The sequence below is a fragment of the Physeter macrocephalus genome, chromosome 12, assembly GCF_002837175.3.
Source record: "Physeter macrocephalus isolate SW-GA chromosome 12, ASM283717v5, whole genome shotgun sequence".
Classification (NCBI taxonomy): domain Eukaryota; kingdom Metazoa; phylum Chordata; class Mammalia; order Artiodactyla; family Physeteridae; genus Physeter; species Physeter macrocephalus.
Genome location: NC_041225.1, coordinates 24,010,740 through 24,016,971, shown reverse-complemented (window position 1 = coordinate 24,016,971; position 6,232 = coordinate 24,010,740).

The window sequence follows — 6,232 nt, the reverse complement described above, 5'->3', positions numbered from 1 at the left end:
TGAAATAGGATAAAGCAAATAAATAATCATGCGAATGATATTAAGCATCAACAGTCGAAGCATAACATCAGAGAGGCTGTGTAAGAGACTATAATCTTCCATTTGAATGGGAAATAGCCATATGAACTCATTATATAACTTTCTTTTAATTATATGCATTTTCTACCTCTCTGTACTGGAAAAGCCCAGAAGCAAGGATTAATTCAGTTACAATGAGCATGCCTAGTTTTCAGATTGTGGTCTCTTAATAGTATTTCCCATGAAAAAGAACTAAGGCTCCTTGACAAATGACTGATCCCAGGTCTGCAGCAGAAAATGCATGAGTCTGGAATATAGTGTAACTGAAAGCAAAGACACCAATAAAGAGCTCTGAGGTCACAAGCACACATGAGCCAAATGAATGGGCTCCGTCAGCCAAAGCTAGGACAATGGGAGCATTAAGAAAGCTGTGGCTATGATGAATTGAAAGCCACCAAGTATGTCAGAATCCATGTGATGCTAATGAAAGAAAATGAACCCGAACTCTAGTTAACTCTGGAAGTTATTAGGCCATCACTGTAGTCTGAAAATTGGCAAATAAAAGACAAGTATCAGGGATTTCTCCTGCCTCTCCCACAAAACGTATGGTAATAGAAATTCTTCTTTATGGAAAAGTTTCAGTTATTAAATGCAGAAGGAAGCGCAAAACGTCACCATTTTGCAAACGCAAGCGAAAATAACAGACCAAACGGCAGTCACCGGCAGCTGACAGTCCCCTTAGATGAAAGTCTGATGGGAACCCTGGAGGAGCTGGATCAGGCCGTTGATACGAATGCTTTGTTCAACGTTACTATCAGAAAAGAAGGTACAACCGGCCACCGTGTGCTTCTTGATGGCACAGCAGCACCAACGAGTGTTCTTGCAAAAAAACTGAATCTGAATCTGATAGCCTCTAGAGCCCAACTAGCAGATTAAAAGAAGGGAAAGGGTTAAAGGATGTATAAAATAACATCACAGGGATGCGACTACCAAAATCTAGTTGCAAAATATTCCGCAAACAATGAGCTGGTTTCTTGATGACTGGAGGAGAGAAGGAGAATAGAAAGGGCCCAAGTCTTTGCCCCTGTGCCAAACGACCAGCCCCCCGTTTGCCTCGGAGGGGTCCACGTTATCTCTGTTGATTCAGGCAGTTAGGACAGCACCCCTGATCCCTCTCAAAACATTTGTATGATGATAACATGATCACCCTACCTCTCAGGCTGGATCAGTTAAAAAGTACGTAGCTATCAGATGTCCACCTGTGTTTGATATTTAGAAAGATCACCGGGAATCCGAATCCGAATCTGTGTGCCCGGGTTGACCGCTATGTTAGTCCTCTAGGGCAGCTGTAACAAAGTGCCCCGGGCTGCGGGGGCGTGACCAACAGACATTTATTGTCTCAGAGTTCTGGAGGCTAGAAGTGTAGGGTCAAAGTGTCAGCAGGGTTGGCTCCAGGCCCCTCTCCTTTGCTGCAGGCATGGTCTTTCTTCCACCTGAATCTGCGTCTGAATAGTCTCTTCTCGTAAGGACGCCAGTCATGTTGGATTAGGGACCACTCTAATGACCTCAGTGTTCACTTGATTACTTCTCTAAAGATCCTATCTCCAAATCGGGTCCCTCCTGTGGTGCTAGGGGTCTGCACTTCAACATATATATTTGTGGAGGGGGCTCAAGTCAATCCACAATAATCACCATGACTCTAGGTGAAGCAATTAAGATTTTGTCCAAACACTGGAGGAAATGTGAGATCTGCTTTGGAGACTTAACAACGCTGGGATGAAAATCCTCAAACATCAGAGCCTCTGAGGAAAGGGCCCTCAGCGTCCAGATCCCTATCCTGAGCCAGTGGAGGCTCAAGCTCCATCTTGAGACAGTGGTTGATCCCTGGTGAAGGGAACACTCTGAGACGCAAACCCTGTGGTTCCTCTAAGTGTCCTCCTCAGCCCTGTAGGGCTTCGCTCCCAGGTCCTTACAAGCTAGTCCAGCAAGATGCCAAGATTGAGGTCACCATTGGGAAAGAAGTTTCTGGTGGAAAGGAAGCTCTCTCCCGTGCCCCTGAGAACAGCCTCTACAGCTGTGGGCTGAGAAGCCCATGGGCACAGGCAGCCAATCATCCACAGGGCATCGACAGAAGCAAAAGCACCCATTATGGCCAGGCACCAAACGGCGGGGCAAGGAAGAGAAATCTGGACATCAGAGTGTCTTCCTCCAGGAAGACAGCCCCGCAGGGACGGGGGAGCACTGGAGTCAAAGCCCCAGGAGCTCCAGGGGCTCTGTTAGCTGTGGAGTTGTACTTCAATATCGTTTTTAGGTTTTATTGTAATTATTACTTACATTTACTTGCTTTCCCCTGGTGTGATCGGACTGGGAGAATCAAGGATTTCACAAAGAAACATGAAAACTCTAATACAGAAGAAAATTAATATTTTTATCTTAATGCTGAAGATTTTTTTACACCTGGTAACTTTATGGACAATTTGTTTTCAATCACCGGAGGATAGATCATAATCTTCTAATTTGATGGAAGTTCTCTCTATGGTTCAGAGCTGGGGGCATATTTAAACTCACGGGCAGCCACTTTAATTGCTTACGCTGGTTTGTTATTATCTCTATCAAATATTAATGCTGGCAACATAAAACAGGGAACCTGATGAGAAGGATAAAATGCCTTGTCTCCATCATATTTTTATATATTTTAGGAAAATCTCAAATTCTCTATACCCAATCACGTCTCATCACATCCAATTGTTATGTAAATACTGTTTGTTTAAAGTCAGTGGACAAGCTCCTGGAACACCGTTTTTTAAAGACGTTTCCCCCTTTTATGAACAGATATTCTTTGGCTGACTCAAAACTTCCCACATTTGAAACAAGATTCACATTAACTTAATATTTCAATAAATAGAGTGGGAGTTAGAACTAATGGATAGGTCTCACAAATTGGTAACGGTCTCCCAAACCACTTATTCTTTCAAGGCTGCCTCTTTACCCAAAATTGGGTGGCCCACAATGTCATATGCAGGTTGAAGGGCATCTCTCCCTTTGCCCTAAGGGAAAGCAAACTGTCACCTGCCTTCACTCATGGGGCAGGGCGCTCCCATCCAGACGGGGCACCTTAGGTACCAGCCCCTCCAGTGACACAGGCTCACTTGAGTGAACGCTAAGCCCGGGAATCAGGTAAGGATTAAGAAGTAAGCACAGCAAATGTTCTAAAATTGCTGAAGGAAAATGTGAGTGCTGGCAGACACACGTCCTCTGTGAGGAGCCCCGTCAGACTCAGCGGTGGTCTCCTTCACCCGAAGCAGAGGGGCAGTGGAGACACCTCCATCTACTTGTTTGCAAACATGGTGAATCGGGGCAATGCTGCTCTGTTTCTCTGTTTAAAATGGACGAGACAGAGGCTTCTGAAAGCAAGATGTCGGGGAGATGCACACACAGAAGAGAAACACAGAAAGGAAAGCAAGTAGGTCTTGGCCAAAACGGTTAATGAAGGGCTGTGTCTGCTTATGGCTGTTTAAAGCATTTCTTCCTGTCCAGCAACATCCACAAATGATGAGGAAGCTTCACTCACATACGGAACAGAGATTATATTCGCTGTCAGCTGCCTACCAAGTAGGGGCGTTGAGAGGATTAATGAGGATCCGGGTGCTACACTGATCGTTGCCATGGAAATGCGTAGAAAAGCAGGGCAGTATAAAAGACGTGCCAAGTGCAATACTTTTTATCCCATGGCTGACAATAATGGGAAGGCAGAACTTCTCTTTGCATTAAGGAGCCCAACGGATTAGCACACCCACGACCTCTGTGCTCCTACCACCCTCTGTTGTGTGTTTGTGACTTTTAGACCCAGGCTGTCAGTTTGGATGTAAAGGGGCACTAGCAGAATTGAGACCGCCCGACACATCAGTGTATTCCACTGACCTCTAGCAACCCTATAGCTCAGCAAATGACTTGGGCGTAAAATATTCACCTCGGCCCACACAGGGTCTTCATAAACAATGTGCTGTTTACTCTGCTTCTAGTTTTCCTGACTTACAGTGGTGTGTGGGGCCTTTTTCTTACCTTGTCTGCTATTTTCTTTTCTGGAAAATACACCCAAGACCCTGCCTTTTCATCTACTATCCATGTAAGTCCATTCTACACCTACCGCAAATCTTACACCTATGTCTCCTGGTTTTAAAAGAGCAGGAGTCACACCAGCCCAGGAAGAAAGAGGAGTGTTCAAGGAGTGGGAAAATGGCCACCACCCTGTCTCAGGACTCTGTGGCTTGGACTATTCTCCCCACCCAGACTATACCTGCATTTTAGGACTAGGGTGATGTGGTTGTCCGGGAGTGCCCAGGAGAGCGGGGAGAGGAGCCAGCAGCAAGGGAGGGGTCTGCGGAGTGCTTTTCAGAGGGAGAGCTGAGCAAGCGCATCTCTCCCAGAGCCTCATGCTGGGGTCACAGAGCTGCTTCGGGCTTGAATTATCTGCATGCAATTCAGAGCAGCAACAGCAGCATTTTAGTGTGGATGTGTGGGTGGGGCAGGCAATGCACATACCAGGTGTGGGAGTGGAGGGGATGCGGCCACTGCTGTCGACAGCAGAGGCAAAGTCATAGCCATGAGCAGGGAGAGCAAGGATGGGGTTGGGAGATGCCCCCTTTTGGGTCAGAGGTGAGTGAAGGCTGCTGTCTGAAGACCACTGTGGAACCTGTAGGCAAGGTGAGCCCTCAAAGTCTCTCCAGCTCAATGAAAAAAAGCCCATCTGGTGATGCTGTGCAGACTCAAAAGAGGCTGCACTTCCCCTGGATCTTTCACTCCCCATCAGCTAAAACTTTCTTTTAGTAAACATATGGATCTTTGACAGCTATGACAGCCCCCTGGAGTTGTGCAGTGCACAGCCTGCACGACCCGACATGGCAGCATGGAGTGGTCATTGGGCTATGGCGGCTCCAGGGACACAGTTTCTTTGGGGGGCACCTACATGACAGAGCCAGTTTGTCAGGAAGAACCAGACATCAGAATCATTGTTCAGAAGCAGGTGGGCCAGAGACAGGATTACCCAAGTGACACCAAGCAAGTCTGGCTGCCAGGATTTCCATTGCCCTAAATCAGCCCAGAGGATCTTCACTGGCTTAAATCAGCCCCGAGGAGGACCTGTTGGGTCCTTCGAGGATGCAGGCCCACCTGTGTGAGCATTTGGAGGTGACGGGACAGACTCGAGAATTAAAGAACATGGCTGTGGAGAGCGCATGAGCTCCCCGTATGCCAATCTTAGGATCAAAGGAGAGTTTGAGAGTAATGAGCTTAGCATTAGTTTCAAGGATTTTAGGAAAAGAATGGCCAAATAACCCCAAGATAAGGTGAAAGAGGAAATAATAAAGAAGAATCTAATCCAGTCAGGAAAAGTGTGTTTGTTGTGTCAACCAAGGTTCCAGCAGGAAGACTGTGTTTCTCTCTCATTGTTATCACTGTCTCTGTCCGTGTCTCTCTAAAGCACATGATCTCTATCTCAGAAACACACGCACACACACGCACACGCACACATGCAAGGCTCTCTGGAAACCTTCAGTCCCTTGCTTAAGGGTGGAAATTTGCACTTCTGATCTAACTGTCAAGATTTAAAAGCATGAAAATAGAAATGTCCATAAATTTTCCATCAGGGAAATTTTGAAGACTAACTGTTTAAGTGCGTATTTGCTTTGTTCTAGCCGAGCCTCACCATGGCATTTGAGCCACTGCACGTGGCCAAGCACAGTCAGGCCAGCACACTTCATGCCCTGAGTGAAGGCTGTAGCCTTTGCCATCTGGGCAGCGTGGGTGGTGCACTTTAAGCCTGGTGCTTATGTTTCTGGAAACAGAAATATAACCATCAGGTTGGTTGAGCTTGCCTCATGTTTTGTACTGGAAAGAGAGACAGTAGATTACAGGAGACAACAATTGTGAGACAATTTTTATGGGTACTGCAATTCCACACCCTATGATAACACACTGATTTCAATGTTCCCCTCTGCAAATAACGTCTCATGTTGCTAAGGGTAAATGCAAACTATCCAGTCCATCTAGGCAAAAATAAAGTCCCTTAAGTGGAAGAAAAACCACTCAAACTGAATTGGCCTCGTGTAGAAATGGCTCGAGTCGAGTGAGGAAGTGCACACTAAAATGAGGATTATGAGGAAATTGCTTTCACTTAATCAGGGTCCAGATGGGCTGAAGTCAGAACACAGTGCCC